At 43.2% G+C, this 21,695-nt stretch overlaps 1 pseudogene; it reads right to left on the bottom strand.

Annotated features, from left to right (window-relative positions):
- Window positions 1-338: 338 nt before the first annotated feature.
- On the bottom strand, window positions 339-18,127 carry LOC127438296 (vitellogenin-like; annotated as a pseudogene).
- Between the last annotated feature and the right edge of the window lie 3,568 nt (window positions 18,128-21,695).

Here is a 21,695-nt window from a genome sequence, read left to right on the forward strand (position 1 = left end):
TCTTTTTCTTGGGGTGGGGGCATTTTGATCTTTGTGCATGGGTAATTGATTCATTTCTATTCACATATCACAATGTACTTTAACTTTATATGCAATTATTCATTTATATTCATGCCAATGTTATATTGGATAGAATGGATATATAAATTATATTTTTTTTATACATTAGAATATTCATTGAACTTAGTTGTTAGAATTGGTGACTGAAAATAAACTGTGATACTGCTAAGAGAATATTCTTTATTATATGCCACGAATGTTTTTATTTTCATTGTACAAGAAAGCAGATGACAAATAAAATAAAATACACTCTGCAAACAAACTTTGAGAATGCTTGTTCAGATTTATTCAAGTTATATCATTATGTTACATACATTTTTAATTAGTTACTACTGAGACAAGAAGTGGGTTTAAGCACACTGGTCAGTGCAGCGACAGGCCACGTGGGCATCTGTTGTCTCTCTCACGTCCACACTCTTCTCATAGATTCTGTCAGACATGTTGAGGTTGGAGTCTGTAACAGGATATCAAAATTAAACATACTGGTTCTGTTTGAAATAGCTAACTGTAACAGACATGGCCCATAGTCATCTCAGTCTGCAAAGCAAACAAGTGAAATTATATCACTTACCAGTAGGCAGGCAATGGTATCCAACGGTGACAGAGGTAGTTCTGATTGGATTGCAGCCTGGCAGACAGCGCAGCACTGGCTCAGAGTAGCATTTCGATTCCTGTCCACTTAAAAATCACCTTCTTCTCCAGCTTCACGGATTCAAGTTTCATACGGCATTCTGAGAAAGGAAGGAAATTCTTTTTTTCAGAATGTCTTTGAAACATTTAATGTGTTGCAGTAAACAAGGCCAGACAATTCTTATTGCTGGCATCACGGCAGCTCTCAGCAGAAAGAACCCATTGGTGGGAAAAGCTGACTGAGCTCTTGGTCAGGGATCCACTGGGTGTGTGATACTCCTGTTTGATCTCACCATCCGCTTTTCCACAGAGACCACATGTCTTTCCCTTCATCCAGTCCACAACTTGTATCTATGAATGAGAATATATTTCTATAAATCAGCAATTCCTCAAGCTCTGGATGAGACGTGCTTTTTGACAATCTCAACTCAACTTTATAAATAAAGCACAAATAGTTGAAAGCATTTCAGAGCTCATAAACTTGGATTCACCTTCCATCCATCATTGGCAAAGTAGACTTTGTGAAGCCCATGACTAGAAGTATAAACTAACAAACCATCAGCCTTCTGCTTGATCTGGATGGAGCCTAAACAAGAAGAGCATTTTAACAAATAAAAAAGTTATTATTATTATTATTTTTTTTTTTTACATTACCTGATCATGCATTATGCTGAGCTTGCTTAGAGACAACATGGACCTAAGAGCCTACTTGAAGGATGGTGGTAGGGATTGCTGCTGGTAGGAACTTCCATTCCATTAACCTTAACCTTTACATTGTTACCCACAGCATAAAGGTCGATATCACTGTAAAGAAGAAAGGTGTTCAGCTCAGTAGAGTGATAACTACTAACAGTTACAAAACCCTGCAGGTTAAATGGATAACTGTACATAACAAAGTGAACTTACATCTCAGCAAGCTTAACGTTCAGGTGGTTTTGTTCAGACTCTTCATCCTTCTTCAGAAGAACAATACATTTCAGCTCAGATGTGTAATTCTGGGCCAAGACTTGGTAGCACGAAATGAACATTTCATTCTTATACCTCATGTTATTGAATGTGGTCATTGTGTCATGGATCATGCTGCACTGAGCTATATAAATTGGTATTTCAAAAATAACATTAGATGGACGTGTACTCTCAGAAATTGTATTCATTAAGGTGGACTCCAGTATGTCTGATCATATTCATACCTGTGGTGTAATCATAGATATATTTCTGAGGTTTGAAGAGAAGGTCCTCATCAATATGAATCGAAAGAGTTCCATCTGGATTGTTTGGAATAGTGAAGGGGAGAGGAACAGCCATCCTTTACAGTGTCATCTAGAGCAGCAGGTACAAACAGATTAGTTGTTTTTCCATGTTAAATATCTGTGTGAGTCATTAGTAATTTAAAGAAAAAACTATAAGCCTCTCACCTCTGGAATCCTTACAATGAATTTCAGGGTCCTCTGAGATGGTAAGGCCACAGTAAATTCAGCTTCTTTCTCACTGTTCATGGCTCTTTCAACCTTGAAACCAGTCTGGAGAGCTGCCATAGGGATGTGCTTATACAGCCTAATTTGTATGTGATTCTCCAGAAAAATTATATTAATACATCACATTTCTACAATTATTAAAAATAATTTGTTGTGTGTTAATAGACTCTACTTTTTGGCATAGGTGGTGACAATAATTGGAAGCCTCTCCCATTCAAGCTCAAAACGGACTGCTGGGAATTCTCCAAGAATTCCGACCTCAGCTTTAGTAATGATCGCATATTTTTGGCACTCTGGGCCCCAAGCAACCTTGGCCTGGGGAAGAAAGTTTATGTACAATGATAATGCAGTTATTCAGGCCAGCAGAACATAAAAGGACAGAAATCGACAATGGCAACTTTGAGAATTTTAGCCACATGAGCTCCAGACTTAGTGACTTTGTGCTTGCTCAGCAGAACACCATCAGCACAAATCTTCCAGTTGTCATTTTCAGCAATTGAGGAAACAATGAGCTGTACTCTTGCAGTTGGCTTGTCAAAGAAAGCAGTGAGCAGGTAACCCAACAGCTGAACAGGTAGCAAAAACAGGTGGAATAGTGTTTCCAAGGTACTTAGCCTGAAAGCATAAACATGCATGCAAGTGATTCTTACAAGAACTTTTCTTTATGAAATTTCAGTTGTTAGTTTTGTTAAACTAATGACATAAATTGGTTCACCTGTTTTTGGATAGATTAAAAACTAGCTGCAGTACTTCCACTGCTAACTGCCTTTGATCCATGAGGCACCAAGTACTGCAAGCAAAGTTTTTGTTTAGGATTATCTGAATACAAAGAAATCTCTCCAAATAGAGGAATACAACCAGGCGTTAATGGTAACCTATGAGATAAATGAAAACTAATGAAAAGTATTGCTTAGTAACTACCTGATCTTTGTGGAATATCTTGAAGGGTTCTCTGAGATTGAAATAATCATTATGAATATAAATACAAAGACTTATTTATGCTACAGTTTGTTGCTACCTTAGTGCGACGAGGAGGAGAGCGTGGCCGGGCCGTAATGATGGACGCCTGGTGCTAAATCAGCCCAATCAGCCGGGAGAGGTTTAAAGAGGAGCCGGGGATGCCAGTTCGAGAGAGAGAGAGACGCACGCAGCAGTCTTGTCTGTGTGTTGTGTTTTGTTCATTTGTTTATTAAAAGTTTATGTTGACTGCTTAGCCGGTTCCCGCCGCCTCCTTTGCCCATCGTGTGAATCTGTTACATTGGTGCCGAAACCTGGGAAGGAGGAGGGATGCTCTGTCGGAGAGCCCTCGCCACTGATGGAGGGTCGTGACGGCGAGGAGGTATGGTCCAGTGGTACTGGAGCGGTTCGCCAGAAGGTGGAGTATCCCGCTGCTGTCCGCCAGGAGACGAAGGAGCCGCTGCCGGCCACCAGGAGGTGGAGGAGCTGCTGACGTCTGCCGGGAGGTGGAGGAGCCCACTGCTGTCTGCCAGGAGGCGAGGTCCAGTGCCATCACCCGGCGTCAGGAGGACTGCTGCACAGCTGGATGAGGACCAGTCGACAGCATGTTCGGGGACCAGAAAGCCAGTTTTTTTTTCTCTCTCTCTCTCTCTCTCCTGCTCACTCTTTCCCCTCCCCTCTCCCTACCCTCATCCTACTCAGATTCCCAGGAGGCAGGGAAGACTGGCCAGCAAAGGATGGCCGAAAGGGCAGCACCTCTAGGTAAGGAGGGGGGGAGTAAGTCACGCTGGAGGTTTCCCCTACCTGAATCAGGCGTTGGGGGTATGTGACAATGAGGGCATGGCCGGGCTGTATTGATGGATGCCCGGTGCCGAATCAGCCCAATCAGCCGGGAGAGGGATAAAGAGGAGATGCCAGTTCAAGAGAGAGAGAGAGAGAGAGAGATGCATGCAGAAGTCTTGTGTGTGTTTTGTGTTATGCTGGAAAGCAGTTTTATGTTGCGTTTTGTTCATTTGTTTATTAAAAGTTTACGTTGACTGCTCAGCCGGTTCCCGCCTCCTCCTTGCCCATCGTGTGAATCTGTTACACTTAGCCATAAGCAATACCCCATGATCTCACCTCTTTCATCCGAGAGTTGGACATTGAAGAGCTCCAAGAACTGCTGGCACTGCTGCGGCTACTGCTGCTTTCAGAGGAGACAGGAATGTTTTTCGCTTCAGTCTCCAGGATTGCCCTCAGTTTCATCAGGATAGTTTTTCCCTCTGGAGTGTCCTCATCAACAATGTTGATTTGCTTAAGGAGCCTCTCATCAGCTCTAGGGCCAACTTGGACCTCAAACTCTAATCTCTCAACTGCAGGACCTTCACCTGAAGCCAGAACGACAAAACATTTACTATAATTTATTTTATTTTTTTTTGCCTGAATGTAATTTTTTCCTTTTAGAATACCTCTTGCCACTGTAGCGCATGCTGTGTGATGTCCAATTATGTAGAACAGAGGAGACTTCTTCATAAAAGCAGCATTGTGAGAATGCACTTCAATGCATCCCTTGATTTCAATGTATGGGACAGCAAGACCGAGGGTTTTGTGGAATAGAGTGGCAGATCTCACAGCTGGAATGTCAGGGTCAACATTCTCAGAAGACTGCAAAGAAAAAAAATAAGGAATGTCAAAAGAAGCAATCAGTCTCTGCTGAAACATGAATCAAATGAAAGCTAAGCTTGTTTCCACACATACATGTCCATGCTAAAAGCTTACCGAATCATTAGCAAGAGATGCCTGGGCACCTTGCAGGGACAATTCAGGTACCAAGGGAACAATCCTCTCAGCAGTGGGATCTTCAATGTTTCTGGCCGCAGCAAAAGTCTCAAAACTGTTGTAACAAGAAAGAATCGGATACAATATCTCAGGAAAACTTTTGAACCTGTTTCAGAATGTTTCAGAAACTTTTTGAACCTTTCTGAAAGTGATTTAAACTTTTTACTACATCAATATAATTTAGATAGCATTACCTCATATCAGCAAAATGTTCAGGAACTTCAATAGGCAGAGCCTCTACCTTGTAATTGCCCTTGAGAATATTTGCTCTTGCTGCCAGTTTTCCAGGAACAATTGTACGGATCTTTCCTTTGACCATAACAGCAGCTTGGATCAAGGCAGTGTTTACTCTCGACAGCAAAGGTCTGCAGAGCAACACTGAAAGAAAAATAAGAGAGTTTGTTTGTAAAATGTTTATTGTGTAAAGGTTTAGCACGACTTTTCACATGTGGCTATAAAAGTAAACCTTGGTTTAGCTTCAGCTTGGAATTTAACGTCAGTCCTCTTCAGCTGCCCATCACAGCAAATGTATGCAGAGAAACACTGAAAGAAGGATAATGAAGATTATGTTTGTAAAATTGCTGTTGTAAGCATTATGTCATATCTTTATGTAGGTAGCTGTAAAAGTATACCTTGGTTTAGCTTCAGCATGCAGTTGAACATCAGTCTTTTTCAGCTGCTCAAAAGTAATGATCTCAGACTTCTCAGGGAGAGGAGGTGTAACGGTAGCCTGAACTAGAAGGATGAACAGAGCAATATCAATGTAAGAAGTAGTAATCTTCTCATTACTGAAGAAAGAGACATAAAAAAATTAAAGGAAAAAAACCTCACCACTGACAGTTGTAGCAACAACAGCAGCAGAGTAAAAACCAAACTCCATGGGCACACCAACTGCTGTTGGAAAGATACGATGCACTTCAGCTGCTAGTAGGGGTCTGGTATACTGCAGTGCAATTCCTTCCTGCAAAGCCTTAAGGGTCTTCTTCAGCAGTTCACGTGGTTTGGGTCCAGTGACAAGCTAGAAGTAGTGTATGAGAAATACAAAGTACATATCATTGTGAGAATTTGAATTATTCGGAATTTCTATAATAATCTCAAGTGAAACTCAGAATTATGGTAATAAAGAGGAAACATGATCTACAAAACAATACCGGAATTGCTTGTTCAATGATGGTCTTGTCAATGTTGGCAAAAGCCACTTCCTGTCCGAACAATTTGACATAGACTGAAGCCAATAGCTGATTGGTTGGCAGAGCCTTCCAGTTTCTGAGTTGAAGAAGTAAAAAACCTGAGAAGTTTTGAATTTTGTAATGTTTATGTCATGGTATAAAAATAAGACAAAATCCAAATTACATACTGCTCTCAGTTTGTGCTTCATCTTTGTAATACGGTCAGGACTTTCATCTGCAGCAGGAGATTTCAGAAGAGCCTCCTGGATTCCTTCAGTTCTCACACCAATCTGTTTAAGAGGAACCATTGAATGAGGACTATCAAAACATTATAAAACAAGAAATTAGATTTCTAGAAAAAATCTTTACATCCAGAACATCAGCAGCAGCTCCAGCCAGGTAGGCACATGCTTTAGCAATAACAGCTCTGGGCAGGATGGTAGTGGCATCATTGATCATGTAGGCACTACCAGCAGCTCCAATCATAAGATGAGCTGCACAGGTAGATAGGTTAGGATACAATGAATAGGCATGTTTATGAATGGCTGAATGCACGAATACTGACAAGGTAAGAGTAATTTATTTCATAGTTCTGTATTGGTTTTGAATAGAGCTGAAGAGCTCTACTGAAGCGGTAGCAAAGCCTGTCCAACTTTGGGCTCAAAAGCTTGATTGCAACATTAGCAGCACCAGCACTGAAATGGACAAACATGATGACCTCAGACTTCTTCTCATGTGAAGTTATAAAGTCATCATTTTTTAATGATTTGCTATTCTTACACAGTGGCCATATCAGGGGCAGTGATTCTGGTCAAGGACTTGATGTGGGAACAGGCAAAGCTTGCAGCCTGCATGCTAGTCTCAATCCTCAAAGTACCAGCAACACTGGAGATGAGATCCACTGAGGGTTTGGTCTCAAACAACGCAATACAAGCAACCATATGCACTTCAGGGTGGAGAGCCCTGTCCAATAGGAGCTGCAGGGCCACTGGTTGAACCTGAAGCAGGAAACAAGGTTAGATAACAAGAACAAGCACAAACATTATTTTTATTTTTTAATATCTACAGTATAATGTCTGACACTTACCAAGTTGGGCTCTTATTTGGCAATGTTTCTCATGGCCATGATAGCATCAACCTGGACTCTAATGGGTAGAGAAGCACCTGCAGTTCCCCTTCTGTCACTCACTCGACGTTGTGTCGATGTAGTGACAGTAGGGGTTGCTCTTGAGAGCCCCAATCACCTCAGATCTTTGAGAAAAGGCCAATGAGAATTGGCGAGTGGAATTTGCATGCCACTCCCCTGGACATACGGGTATAAAAGGGAGCTGGAATGTAGGATTCATTCAGATTTTTTATTCGGAGCCGAGCGGTTGTACTATCAGCGAGCTGAATACTACTGCTGTTCCATTCACCTCTTAAGCGTATGCTGTTGGATATATGGCGCATTTCCAGTGGCTTTATCTCCTTTTCACCCCTGGGCGCTTCGACAGCGCTAAAAGAGTGTATATTCCTGCTAAAGAATACATTTTCTCTATTAGAGCGCACACATTGATGTTGAACGTCTTTTTAAAGATGCCTTTCCGTCTTTGTGTGATTCCTGGATGTGATCGTTATCTCTCCGCCTTCGATGGCCACGGGTGCTGCCTCACGTGTCTGGGCAGCGATCACACTGAGGTAGCGTTTGTGGATGGTTCATGTTCTCATTGCGAGGATATGACCATGGCAACGTTGTGGTCGCGGCTTTCCTTCTTCTGAGAGAAAGCCACTCTAGCCACCCCCCGCGCTGTGCCTTCTACCCACAGGTGTGAAGCTGGCCCGGCTGGTGCTGGAGGCGATTTGGGGAGTTCACTGGGCGCGGTCTCGCCGGGCAATTCCCCGCGGACCTCCCGTTCCCCAGCAAACTCGTTTGCTTCCGTCCGGTTCCAAAATGAGATCAGCCCACCTCATGGCCAGCTTGACGTCTCTTTCGGGGCCCACAAACAGGATGAGTCTTCGATTGCTGCATCGGAGAGCGTACTGGCGATGTCGGATGCCGAGGACTCGACTAGGCTGCCACCTTCGGGTCTGCCCGCCCAGTCTGAGGCCGACGCAGTGCTGACCGCCATGCTTGCCCGGGCTGCTGCGAGTATCGGGTTGGACTGGAACCCTCCAGCCTCCCCTGAGCGCTCGCGGCTTGATGATTGGTTCCTGGGTTCAGGCGCTGCTCGCACCCCCCCGGTTCCTTTCTTCCCGAAGGTGCATGACGAACTCACAAGGTCATGGAGAGCACCTTTCGCTGCCCGAAACAGACTTCTGGGTACATCCGCTCTCACTACCCTCGACAGCAGGGCGGTCCACGGGTACACGGAGGTCCCTCAGGTGGATCAGGTGGTTGCGATGCATCTGTGCCCGCAAAATGCCGCCACCTGGTAGGATCATCCGGCGCTCCCTTCCAGAGCCTGTAAGACTACATCGTCTCTGGCGGCCAAAGCCTACAGTGCCAAACATAACATCTTGCCCCGGCGCGGTTCAAGATCCCGCACCCCGTCTGCTTGCCGAGGGCATCACCCTGCGGCGGTGAAAGCCCAGGTGGCTCCGCCTCAGCCCGAGCCTAGCTCTTGGCCCCAAGGTAGAGCCCCCCGCAGAAAGCTGACACTCCCCATCTCTCGGGCTGGCACGAGGACCCAGAAGGCTCCTAAGCGCCCCTGAGACGGATGACCCAGGGAGCGAGATGTCCGCTACGGAGCTGGTATCCAGACCACTCCATCCCCCGCTGGAGGGCCGGGAGGTAAATCCTTTGTTCCGTTTCTTTTTTGTTCGCCAAAAAAAAGGAGCGGTTTCCTCACTCCTTGGGTCACATAATCGGTGTTCACAGCCACCAGACACTGATCATTCACAGCCAGGGCCCCGCAAACACGGTCCCCAGCCAGGGCCCCACGAACACGGCCTCCCCACCTTTGCGTGCCCAGCCACGCTACACCTATGGCCAGCCGGTTGTGACGAGTCTTGAGGACGGCCCAAGAGGCCCTCCTCCTCAAGTCGCTAACCCGCCCTACGCCAGGTACGCAGAGCAAGGTAAGTGCTTTGATGTCCCCCTCAGCGCAGCCGCCTTGGGTCAAAGCAACGGTCCTCGACGCGGCATTGCCTGCTCCCCCGTCGTGAGGCCCCACCCCCAGGTATGTCAGATGCGATCGTCCCCTTAGTGCCCCTCGCCTGGAGCTTGGACTAAGGTCCAAGCGGTCTACCACCAGCAGTTGTAGACACGATCACTCAAGCCAGAGCTCCCTCTACCAGGCAGCTTTATGCCCTAAAGTGGCACTTAATCCTCCCAGGCCATGCCTCTTCCCCTCATGGGATCTCACCGTGGTCCTCCTGGGCCTTCGGAGAGCCCCATTTGAGCCAATAGAGTCAGTTGAGTTGAAAGCCCTCTCCTTAAAGACGGCCCTCCTGATTGCACTCACCTCCATCAAGAGGGTGGGGGACCTACAAGTGTTCTCTGTCAGCGACACTTGCCTGGAGTTTGGTCTGGCAGATTCTCACGTGATCCTGAGACCCTGACCGGGCTATGTGCCCAAGGTTCCCACGACCCCTTCAGGGATCAGGTGGTGAACCTGCAAGTGCTGCCCCAGGAGGAGGCAGACCCAGCCCTGTCATTGCTGTGTCTGGTGCATGCTTTGCGCACCTACTTGGATTGCACGCAGAGCTTTAGTCGCTCTGAGCAGCTCTTTGTCTTCTTTGGTGGACAGCGGAAAGGGAACGCCGTCTCCAAACAGAGGCTTGCCCACTGGATCACGGACGCCATTGCATTGGCCTACCAGACCCAGGCCGTGCCTGCCCCCTTGCGGGTTCGAGCACACTCTACAAGGAGTGTGGCATCCTCGTGGGCACTGGCCAATTGCACCTCTCTAGCAGACATCAGCAGAGCAGCAGGCTGGGCAACACCCAATACTTTCGCGAGATTTTACAATCTCCGGGTTGAGCCAGTTTCGTCCCGTGTTCTTTCAGGTACGAACAGGTAGAGTTCGGTAATACGGAACAGCTGGCCAGGTGTATCGCTTGCGTATAGCGCCTTTCCCCTCCCCTGAGGTGAAAACGTGCGCTTTTACCCCCAGTCGAGTTCACAAAGTTGTGGACCCTGGATGTCCTTCCTCCCTAGCCCTATGGTTTGCAAACTCAGCGGAGGAGTTCGCAGCCAGCCCCACTACGGGGTCTAATATCCCCTGTACTGGGATAGGTGCTCCACAGGTGCCGATTACTCCAGTAACCCCTGTGATGTATATTCCATGGTATGGTCTCCCTGTCGGCGGATCGCGTCTCCCTTGGGCAGAGCTCTCTCTGCCCCTGGTCGCTGGGTTTTTAGAGTCCTCCCCCCTTTTTCGTGGTGGGACCTACCACCGCGCCACTTCCATGTGCGGCTGCTGAACCCATGTGTCGTATTGCCAAATGTTGACCTCCCCTTTTGGGCAGGATGTGGTCTCCGCAGGGTCTTTTCCCCCTGAAAGAATAGGAAAAGAAAAGAACACCTTCCCCGATGCGTATGATAACGTTAGATGGCCCCAGCTGAATCTCATACTCTGTGGAGAGAAAACATAGAGAAAAGGCCGCGGCTGGCACGGCCTGCTCCCATGCTAGTTACATCGCTTCCCTCCCTTAGGGATGTTGGGAACTACATGATGTCTTATGGGGCATTGGGGGAGGTTACATGCAGTCTGATGCACCTGCTATTACGCACGCAGCAGCTTGCTTGCACCTGCATCGGCAGTCATGTAACACGGTTCAGCTGTTGTGGCGTTTTTCCATAGGGACCTCTAGTGTCACTACATCGACACAACGTTGAGTAAGTGACAGAAGGGGAAAGTCTCGGTTACTGTTGTAACCTCCGTTCCCTGATGGAGGGAATGAAACGTTGTGTCCCTTTTGCCACAATGCTGTACTAGCCGCTGTACTAGCCACTGAAATGACTGGGACCGTGTCTTGGCTCCTCAGCACAAAACCTGAATGAATCCTGCATTCCAGCTCCCTTTTATACCCATATGTCCGGGGTAGTGGCATGCAAATTCCACTTGCCAATTCCCATTGGCCTTTTCTCAAAGATCTGAGGTGATCGGGGCTCAAGAGTGACCCCTAGTGTCTCTACATCGACACAACGTCTCGTTCCCTCCATCAGGGAACGGAGGTTACGACAGTAACCCAGACATTTTCAGTCCGGGCAGGAGCTTCATGATAGTTTTAAAACTAGATGGGTGACCAGTATTGCCCAGAACTTTCAGAGCCAAAGTGATTTCATGTATATTATTCTTGGCAATGGCTTCTGCAGCAATCTCATGGATGGGCTGAGGAGCGTGATGCACATATAATTAGAAAGTATAGTAAAACAAACTAATTTCTAATGGAAATTTAGAAGTGGATTAGGCATTTACCCTGAGGAGCTCAGCTGGGCATGTGGGAACTGCAACACAGTACTTGACAATAATAGAACCATATCCAAGCATGACAACTTCACGCAGAGCTGGGATTGTGCTGATTTTCTCATGCATAGCCAGACTCTGTTCCAAAAGATATGAAAATTATTATTTTTTTTTTTTGGACAAAACTTGAAAAACTGTACTTTGAGTAAAAGATGTACCCAAGATGTACCCACAGCAGTCAAGTGGATGGTGTCCAAATCAGCAGTGACCATTTGCAGAGCAACCACAAGAGCCTGAATGAACTCAGCAGTAGTAAGTTCACCAGCCAGAAATTTCTCCTTAATGAATTGTAAAATTACTGGTGTGCCAACAGCATGGAGAATTCAGAAGCCAGTGCCTAAGAGAGGAATTGTTTTAGTAAAAAATAAAGAGAAAATTGCTCTTTAACTACATTGCTAACAAATTGTACCTGTAAAGTGGTTTGTCCTTGAACTGAGCCCAGATGACCTCAATATTCTCCAAGGTGGCAATGCGCAGAAGCTGAGTGAGCCGAACAAACTTAAGGGGAGCATCATCAGGAACCATCGCCACATTGTTTATCGCCAAGTCCTTTAGGACCTCCACAATCTATTAAGAGTACATGCAACGTTCAGGTGTCTTGTGAGCTGGACACAAATTGATGGATTTCCTTTAAAATCAGTGGCTTTGATGCTTTCAAGATGAATGACTTTACACATTTATTTACATGTGCTTGTGCATCACTGATCCTCAGGAGTTGAATGGGGGTCTGGAGAATCTCTGTTGCAAACTCCTACTGAAGGGATCCACGGACCAAATAATCAGCTTTGATTGGAACAACAGGGGTCTTCTCAATCTCAACAAAAGCCAAGGTTTGTCTAAAACAGAGAAATTAAATCTGAATGCTATCTTCTTACAACTCCAATTCTAAAAAAAGTTGGGACATGAAAAATGCTAATAAAAACAAAAAGGAGTGATTTATAAATTATATTCACCCTTTGCTATATTGAAAGCACTAAAACCAAACATTACATGATGTTTTACCTTGTGAATTTCATTTTTTATTTATTTTTGATGTACAATAATTTCAAATCAGATGATTGCAACACTCAAAAGTTGGGACAGTCGAGTGTTTACCACTGTGAAACATCTCCATTTCTTCTAATAACACTTATTATGCATTTAGGCACTGAAAACACAAGTTTGTTAAGTTTAAAAAGTGGAATTTCCCCTCATTCATCCATTATGCAGGTCTTCAGCTGCACAATTGTACAGGGTCTTCATTGCTGTATTTTGCGCTTCATAATGCACCACACATTATCAATTGTAGATGGTCAGGACTGCAGGCAGGCAATCTAGCACCCACACTCTCTGCTTATTCAGCCAGTATGTGGTTTGAAGTTGTCCTGCTGAAAATTCCGGGACATCCCTGGAACAAACGGTGCTGGATGGCAGTATATGCTGCTCAAATTTCTACATATCTGTCTGCATTAATGGTGCCCTCACAGATGTGCGAGTTACCCTTGCCATGGTCACTGACACACCCCTGGCCCATACAGACACTGGCTTTTGGACCTGACGCTGATAACAGCTTGGATGGTCCTTTTCCTCTTTGGCCTGGAGAACACGATGGCTGTATTTTTCAATAACTATTTGAAATGTGCATCATTGGACCAAAAAACACAGTTCCACTGTTCTAATTTCCATCTAAGATTAGACTGAGCCCAGAGAAGTTGTGGCGCTTCTGGACATTGTTGATGTAGGGCTTCTGCTTTGCATAGTAAAGTTTTAACTTACATCTGTGAATGCAGCGGTGAGTGGTGTTGACCAACAAAGGTTTACTAAAGTAATCCCAAACCCATGTTCATGATATCCATTACAGATGAATTATGTTTTTTAAGACTGTGATGTCTGGGGGAATCAGAGATCACACGCATTCAGAAGTGGTTTTCGTCTTGCCCTTTACACACCGAGAGTTGACCATATTCCTTGAATCTTTTAACTATATTGTGCACTGTAGAGGGTGAAATGCCCAAAATCCTTTCAATTTGTCTTTGGGGAACATTGTTCTCAAAGAGCTGGATTATTTGTTGAAGTATCTGTTAGCAAATTGACAAGTCTCGAATGATCCTTGCTCTTGAAGGACTAGGCTGTTTTTGGAGGCTCCTTATATACACTATGACACAACTGAATCACCTGTTTAACATCTCCTGTTTCACATTGCCTTATTTTAACTTGTCAAATTGTTATTAGTCTTAAATTACCCCTGTCTCCACTTTTAATGAAATTACTGTACATTTAAAAAAAAAAAAAAAAAAAAAAACTAATGTCTAGTTGTAGTGTTTTCAATTTAGCAAAGGGTGAATATAATTTCCAAATCACTACTTTGTTTTTATTAGCATTTATCATACTGTCCCAACTTTTTCGGAATTGGGGTTGTAAAATAATGCAATGTGAAAGGAAACATTGTTAATTTATATTTCTGAAAGTGATATCACAAAGGGTCAATCATACTTTGCTTCAATTTGGGCAGCACCATGGATCTCATTGAAGGGTGAGAACTGATACATTTCCTCAACTGTTGCCTCAGCAATCAGCACACCACTGGAGGCTGGTTTCATGATGTAGTTCAATCAGACTCTTGACCCTCTGTTGAAAGAAAAGAGGTACGTGTCCATTTTATTTTCTATAGTTTCTCGAGAGCAAATCAAATCAAATCACTTTATTGTCACACAGCCATATACACAAGTGCAATGGTGTGTGAAATTCTTGGGTGCAGTTCCGATCAACATAGCAGTCGTGACAGTGATGAGACATATACCAATTTACAATAACATCAAATTAACACAACACAATTTAAACATCTGTTATACACATAATTACACTCAACAATATACAAATAATAACATACACTGTACAGTATACAATACGCTGTTTTTTTTGTGTTTTTTTACTATATAGATACACATTATTCAATAAAAATTAAAAATAAAAATATATATAAAAAAGTATATATATATATATATATAGAATGTACAGTATTGTACTGTATTGACATTCAGGCTGTCGGTTGATAGTCAGTTGTTAAGAGAGAACATAATATAATAATAATAATATAATTTATGACAGTCCGGTGTGAGATAAGAGTAAGGGTAATAAAGTGCAGTGCTGATGTATTTTGATCGTGGGAGATCAAGAGTTCAGAAGTCTGATTGCTTGGGGGAAAAGCTATCATGGAGTCGGCTGGTACGGGTCCTGATGCTGCGATACCGCCTGCCTGATGGTAGCAGTGAGAACAGCCCATGGCTCGGGTGGCTGGAGTCTCTGATGATCCTCCGAGCTTTTTTCACACACCGCCTTGTATATATTTCCTGGAGGGAGGGAAGCTCACCTCCGATGATGTGTCTGGCAGTTCGCACCACCCTTTGCAGTGCTTTGCGGTTGTGGGCGGTGCTATTGCCGTACCAGGCGGAGATACAGCCAGTCAGGATGCTCTCCACAGTGCAGGTGTAGAACCGTGTGAGGATGTGGCGGTTCATTCCAAACTTCCACAGCCGTCTCAGGAAGAAGAGGTGCTGATGAGCCTTCTTCACAACGACTTCAGTGTGGACGGACCATGTGAGTTCCTCAGTGATGTGGACACCCAGGAACTTGAAGCTGCTGACTCTCTCCACTGGTGCTCCATTGATGGTGATGGGATTGTGTTCTCTGTCTTTTCTTCTGAAGTCCACCACAAGCTCCTTTGTCTTACTGACGTTGAGGGAGAGGTTGTGCTCCTGACACCAGTGTGTCAAAGTGTGCACCTCCTCTCTGTAGGCTGTTTCATCATTGTCAGTGATCAGACCTACCACCATCGTGTCATCAGCAAACTTAATGATGGCATTGGAGCTATGTGTTGCCACACAGTCATGTGTGTACAAGGAATACAGTAGTGGGCTGAGAACACAGCCCTGCGGGGCTCCAGTGTTGAGGGTTAGTGATGAGGAGATGTTGCTGCCTGGAAGTCCAGGATCCAGCTGCACAGCGAGCTGTTTAAGCCCAGAGCCTGGAGTTTCTTATCTAGCTTGGAGGGCACTGAATGCTGAGCTGTAGTCTACAAACAGCATTCTCACATAAGTGTTCTTTTTTTCCAGGTGGGAGAGAGCAGTGTGTATTGTAGATGCAATGGCATCATCAGTGGAGCGGTTGTTGCGGTAAGCAAACTGCAGCGGGTCAAGATTGAGTGGCAATACAGAGCAGATGTAATCTCTGATTAGTCTCTCAAAACATTTGCTGATGATGGGGGTCAGAGCAACAGGACGCCAGTCATTTTAGCAAGTGATTTTTGATTGCTTTGGTACAGGCACAATGGTGGATGTTTTAAAGCATGTGGGGACTACAGACAAAGAGAGGGAAAGGTTGAAAATGTCCGTAAAAACACCAGCCAGCTGGTTCGCGCACGCTCTGATGACATGGCCCAGAATGCCGTCTGGTCCCGCGGCTTTGCGGATATTCACCCGTCGGAAGGATCGGGTTACATCCGCTACAGAGACGGAAAGTGAACTAACCTCTGTAGCTTCAGCCGCGAGAGCTCTCTCCGCGAGGGCGGTGTTATTTCCCTCGAAACGAGCATAAAAAGTATTTAGCTCATCCGGTAGAGAGGCAGCGGTGTTCATGGCGGAGTTTTTATTCCCTTTAAAGTCCGTGATGATGTTAATTCCCTGCCACATGCTTCTAGAGTTGTTGGTGTTAAACTGTCCTTCAATCTTGCTCCTGTACTGGCGTTTTGCGGTTCTGATAGTTTTTCGGAGGGCATAACTGGCTTGTTTATGCTCCTCCGCGTTCCCGGAATTAAAAGCGGAGGTCCGCACATTAAGTGCCGCGCGAACATCGCTATTGATCCATGGCTTCTGATTCGGATAGATCCGTATTGTCCTGGTCGGAATCACTTCCTCTACGCACGTTCTGATGAAACACATTACGCTATCAGCGTAAAGCTCGATGTCATCAGAGGCGGACCGGAACATCTCCCAGTCCGTGTGATCAAAACAGTCCTGTAGCATAGAGTCTGATTGGTCCGACCAGCACTGGATCGTTCTGAGGGTGGGTGCTTCCTGTTTCAATTTCTGCCTGTAAGCGGGCAGAAGCAGAATACAAGAGTGGTCCGATTTGCTAAATGGTGGGTGGGGGAGGGATTTGTAGCCATCCTGGAACGGAGAGTAGCAATGGTCCAAAACCCGGTCCCCTCGTGTGTTGAAACTAATGTGCTGGTGATATTTTGGTGCGACTGATTTTAAACTGGCCCCGGTCACAATGAACGCGGCCTCAGGGTGCGCGGTTTCCTGCTCACTTATACTCCCATACAGTTCCTTGAGTGCCCGGTCTGTGTCGGCTTGTGGTGGGATGTACACAGCAGTGATAATGACCGCTGCGAATTCCCTCGGTAGCCAGAATGGTCGACACAGAAGCATAAGAAATTCCAGATCAGGAGAACAGAAAGACTTTATAGAATGTACGTTCCTCTGATCACACCAGGATTTGTTGATCATAAAACATACACCACCTCCTCTAGTTTTACCTGAGAGGTCTTTCGCTCTGTCCGCTCGGTGCACGGAGAACACCGCGGGTTCAATGGCTGAGTCTGGAATCTCTGCAGACATCCAAGTTTCTGTTAGGCAGATAATGCAGCAGTCCCTCATCTCTTGTTGGAAAGAGATCCGCGCTTTCAGCTCACAGAGCTTGTTATCCAGAGACTGAACATTTGCCAGTAGAATAGCGGGTAGTGGGGGTCGATTTGCACGGCGTCTTACTCTGATGAGAACGCCGGCTCTGTTTCCCCTTTTCCTCCTGCATTTCCGCGGCCATGCTGCCCAGACAAAGGGCTCCGCTTGCGTGTTTGTAAACAGCGGGTCGGCATTGAGGAATGTGAAGTCCGGTTTTCGGTGTGAGATCGCTGAACCAATGTCCAAAAGTGTTTGTCTGTTGTAGACAATAAGGCAGACAACATCCAAGACAAAAAACATAAGAACTGTGAACAAAACAAACAAAACATTGCTATGTTGTGTCGGAGCTCGCAGTATATCGTACTGAAATTTGTAAGGCCTCAATGCTAACAGACATTGACAAAAAGTCACAAAACCTCAGTTTATATTCTTATGGTGTCTTAAGTATCAATGATTAACAATATAATGTAACTTAGCTTCAGCTTAGCGTAACTGTCTTTTGCATTACCTTGGTGCATTCAACACACTTCTCAGTGTATGCAAAGACAACATCCTTCATGATTCTTTCCTGGCAGTTGCTGAGATCTTTAGACTTGGTGAGAATAATGTGGTTGGCCTTTGGATCCTCATTGATGACATAGTGGGTCCTGCACACTCCCTGAGCTCCAGCCTTGGACAACAAGTAGAAAGTTAGAAAAGTTAGATTGCAGAACTTTGAAATGGATCAGATGTTGACTATGATCACTTTCTCACCTCTTGCAATTCATAAATGTTCTGGTTCTTCTTGAGGTTGAGCTGAAGGATGTTGAGGATTCCTCTGTGTAAGTTCATGACAGTAGGGGAGACTCCTGCAGGGGCGAATACCTTTCCAACCACACCATTAACATACAAACTTTATGGGAATCTGAAGCTGAGCAGCCAGTGTTGAGGTGAGCTTAGTAGCAGGAACAAAAGAATCTGTGGGCCAGATGCCACTATACTCAGAGCTGAAAATGTAATACATTCACTTTAATTATGGTATCATTGCTCTACAAAACTAACAGTGTTAGCTGGTGCTTTCAGTTTTGTCAAACAGTTGAACATGTAAAATTGTTTTTAGTTTAGTGTTTCAGTACTTACCTTCATCAGGAGGGCATTCTCTGTTACAGCACTGAGGTGAACCTTGCTGCTGAGTTTTACTCCTGCTCTTGCCAGACCTTCTTTTGGCAGACCACCCAAGAGCAGAGCCTCATACTTGTACACATAGGTATTAGCAAGGGAAAACTCAGGAACTGAAAATATTATTTCTATAAAATATTTTCTGTTTTAAGACACTTCAGTTTTAAAATGTAGGATTAATTGAAACAAAAGATAGCATTTGCCAAATCTCAATACTTACCAAGGTTAATCTGTTGACTCGCTAAAAGAAACAAGACAATTAGACAAAATATCTATATATTTTTTTTAAAGTGTTTAAATCCTAAAAAGTGTTCTAGTAAAGAACTTTGTGTGTGTGTATTATATATATATATATATAAAATATACACACACACACACACAGTTGTGCTCAAAAGTTTGCATACCCTGGCAGAAATTGTGAAATTTTGTCATTGATTTTGAAAATATGACTGATCATGCATAAAAACTGTCTTTTATTTAAGGATAGTGATCATACGAAGTCCTTTATCATCACATAGTTGTTTGGCTCCTTTTTAAATCATAATGATAACTGAAATCACCCAAATGGCCCAGATCAAAATGTTTACATTCCCTTGAATGTTTGCCCTTGTTACAGACACACAAGGTGACACACACAGGTTTAAATGGCAATTAAAGTTTAATTTCCCACACCTGTGGCTTTTCGGGGATCTCTTGATATCAAGCCAAGGTCAGGTAGACCAAGAAAGATTTCAGCCACAACTGCCAGAAGAATTGTTCAGGATACAAAGATAAACCCACAGGTAACCTCAGGAGAAATACAGGCTGTTCTGGAAAAAGATGGTGTGGTTGTTTCAAGGAGCACAATACGACAATACTTGAACATAAATGAGCTGCATGGTCGAGTTGCCAGAAAGAATCCAATGCCACAAAAAAGCCCGGTTACAATATGCCTGACAACACCTTGACACACCTCACAGATTCTGGCACACTGTAATTTGGAGTGAAAAATAGAGATTTATGGTCGCAAACATAAGCGCTATGTTTGGAGAGGGGTCAACAAGTATTGTGCTCCTTGAAACAACCACACCGTCTTTTACAAGAGCAGCCTGTATTTCTCCTGAGGTTACCTGTGGTTTTCTTTTTTTGTATTCCAAACAATTCTTCTGGCAGTTGTGGCTGAAATCTTTTTTGGTCTACCTGACCTTGGCATCAAGAGATCCCTGAATTTTCCACTTCTTAATAAGTGATTGAACAGTACTGACTGGCATTTTCAAGGCTTTGGATATCTTTTTATATCCTTTTCCATCTTTATAAAGTTCCATTACCTTGTTACGCAGGTCTTTTGACAGTTCTTTTCTGCTCTCCATGGCTCAGTATCTTGCCTGCTCAGTGCATCCACGTGAGAGCTAACAAACTCATTGACTATTTATACACAGACACTAATTGCAATTTAAAAAGCCACAGGTGTAGGAAATTAACCTTTAATTGCCATTTAAACTTGTGTGTGTCACCATGTGTGTCTGTAACAAGGCCAAACATTCAAGGGTTTGTAAACTTTTGATCAGGGCCATTTGGGTGATTTCTGTTATCATTATGATTTAAAAAGGAGCCAAACAACTATGTGATAATAAATGGCTTCATATGATTACTATCTTTAAATAAAAGACATTAATTTTTTTGCATGATCAGTCATATTTTCTAAATCAATGCCAAAATTTCACAATTTCTGCCAGGGTATGCAAACTTTTGAGCACAACTGTATATATATATGTGTGTGTGTGTGTGTGTATATATATATATATATATATATATATATATATATATATATATATATATATATATATATATATATATATATATATATATAAAATGAGTGTTAAGAAAATGAGTGCTAAAATCTGACTTACCCACAATGGCTAAAGTCAAGGCAAGCACAACAGCTTTCATGGCTGGTGGTCTGTAAAGAATTCAAGAAAATGACATACTTATATAGTAATTTTTTGCTGGCCAAATATGAATACTAAAATAAATTATTAACTAATGTTTATGTGTACATCTTACACTAGGTTTGACTGGTCAGCTGATTGTTCAATACCAATTACAGGTTAGGTTACCCTGGCCTCTCATCATGTCATCCTAAGGCCAATATCCACTGTGAAACACTGATTATGTTACATTTTCAATTATACATATAATTTTATTTATTTAATTTCAGAAAAGATTAAATCACTTTCTGATGTTTTGTTATATGTAAAATAATGCCCAACGAATATATTTAAGTTTTATCAATTGTAGAAATAAAAAAAACTTAGTTGAAAAATTGGCAATAAATTATATACATTATCAATTATTGCCAATAAAATGCCAATAAATATAACTTTCAAAAGTATCCATAGAAGGTTGTTTTCTGAAAAGATGAAAGAGCAATGTCATGTAATGTGCTTTATGTCATTTTGACTTGAGCAAACAAATCAAAAAGTCATGGTCATTGTTGCTAAAAACTGAGCAATCATCCAAACCCATATTATAAACAGTATGCATATACTGTAGCATTGTTTAAAAATCTACATTTAAAAATATCATCCAGATCATTCAGTTTTGCTTGCAAGAGTAGTTTATCCAAATTAAAGAAAATAATTATTTATAAATCTATCAGTGTGCTATGGTGCTTGTCAAATTAGTCCCGCCAATAACAATGAGAGCGCTTATGCTTTTGCATGGTCTTATAAGCAATGTTCTCTTGCAAAAACCTAGGTGCGTTAAATAGCTTTCTTTAAATCCCTAAACAATGTTTGCATTTACCTGAAGTTTCAGAACACATCCTGCAAACCCTGGAATATGCTGTTTTTATTAAGTGCATTCAATCATGCTCAGTGATGTGGCTCGTCTTGTTAAATGCCTGATTCACAAGTTTGCTGGTACATACCTGTATTACTCTGACCCCAGCTTAGCTGGGATATGTGAAAAAAAGAATTTCACTGTATATGTGCAAATGTACAATGTGTGATAAATAAATAAAATTAATTAAAAATATAGTCCTGGAGTGTATTAAGGTAAATGTATTTGGAATATATTTTAGAATATAAACCACAAAATAAGTAATCTCAGACTTAATTTATTTTCTAGAATTTACTTCCTTTCCTGGATGGAATTTTATGTAATTATTTTGTTTCAGACTTTAGATACCAGCCATGTTTATCCCCTTGATCAATTGCTTTTCATGCGTGGTGTCTACAGTGGTCAGATGTTCCAGTCAACAGATTTTCATGAAAGTGGTCCTTTGAGTTTCAGGTACGCCATTTAATTAATTTAATTTAACATTTTACTCCTTGTAAT

Source organism: Myxocyprinus asiaticus, chromosome 49 (assembly GCF_019703515.2).
Source record: "Myxocyprinus asiaticus isolate MX2 ecotype Aquarium Trade chromosome 49, UBuf_Myxa_2, whole genome shotgun sequence".
In the NCBI taxonomy this organism is placed as follows: Eukaryota; Metazoa; Chordata; class Actinopteri; order Cypriniformes; family Catostomidae; genus Myxocyprinus; species Myxocyprinus asiaticus.